The sequence below is a fragment of the Octodon degus genome, unplaced genomic scaffold, assembly GCF_000260255.1.
Source record: "Octodon degus isolate 3935 unplaced genomic scaffold, OctDeg1.0 scaffold00279, whole genome shotgun sequence".
NCBI lineage: Eukaryota > Metazoa > Chordata > Mammalia > Rodentia > Octodontidae > Octodon > Octodon degus.
The window spans coordinates 710,853-711,285 of record NW_004524855.1 but is presented as its reverse complement, the minus strand read 5'-3'; positions in this window follow the sequence as shown (position 1 = coordinate 711,285).

Genomic DNA, 433 nt, shown 5'->3' with positions numbered 1-433 from the left:
AGAAGAAGAAGAAGAAGAAGAAGAAGAAGAAGAAGAAGAAGAAGAAGAAGAAGAAGAAGAAGAAGAAGAAGAAGAAGAAGAAAGAATCTTGTAAAAACAGAAGAAGAAGGAGAAGGAGAAGTATCTTGTAAAAACAGCTGGCTCAACAGGAGCCCACCCAAGGCAAGCTTACCACTAAACTGCGAAACACCCCTTAATCATAAACAGTTTGCAACTGGGCAGGGCAGGCACAGCACGCAGGAGCAGAACCCCAGCTGCTGCACTCTCCCTAAGCAGGCGCTTTGGTGCACTGAGCTACCTGGCCAGCCATTGGACGGAATCCTTCAGTGCAGTGAAGTCAAAGCCAAAACCTGCTTGAGGCACATCCAGAACTCTGGGATGAACAGGCCCCACCAGAACTAGCCAAGGTCCAGGCCCCAATCATTGTAGAGCT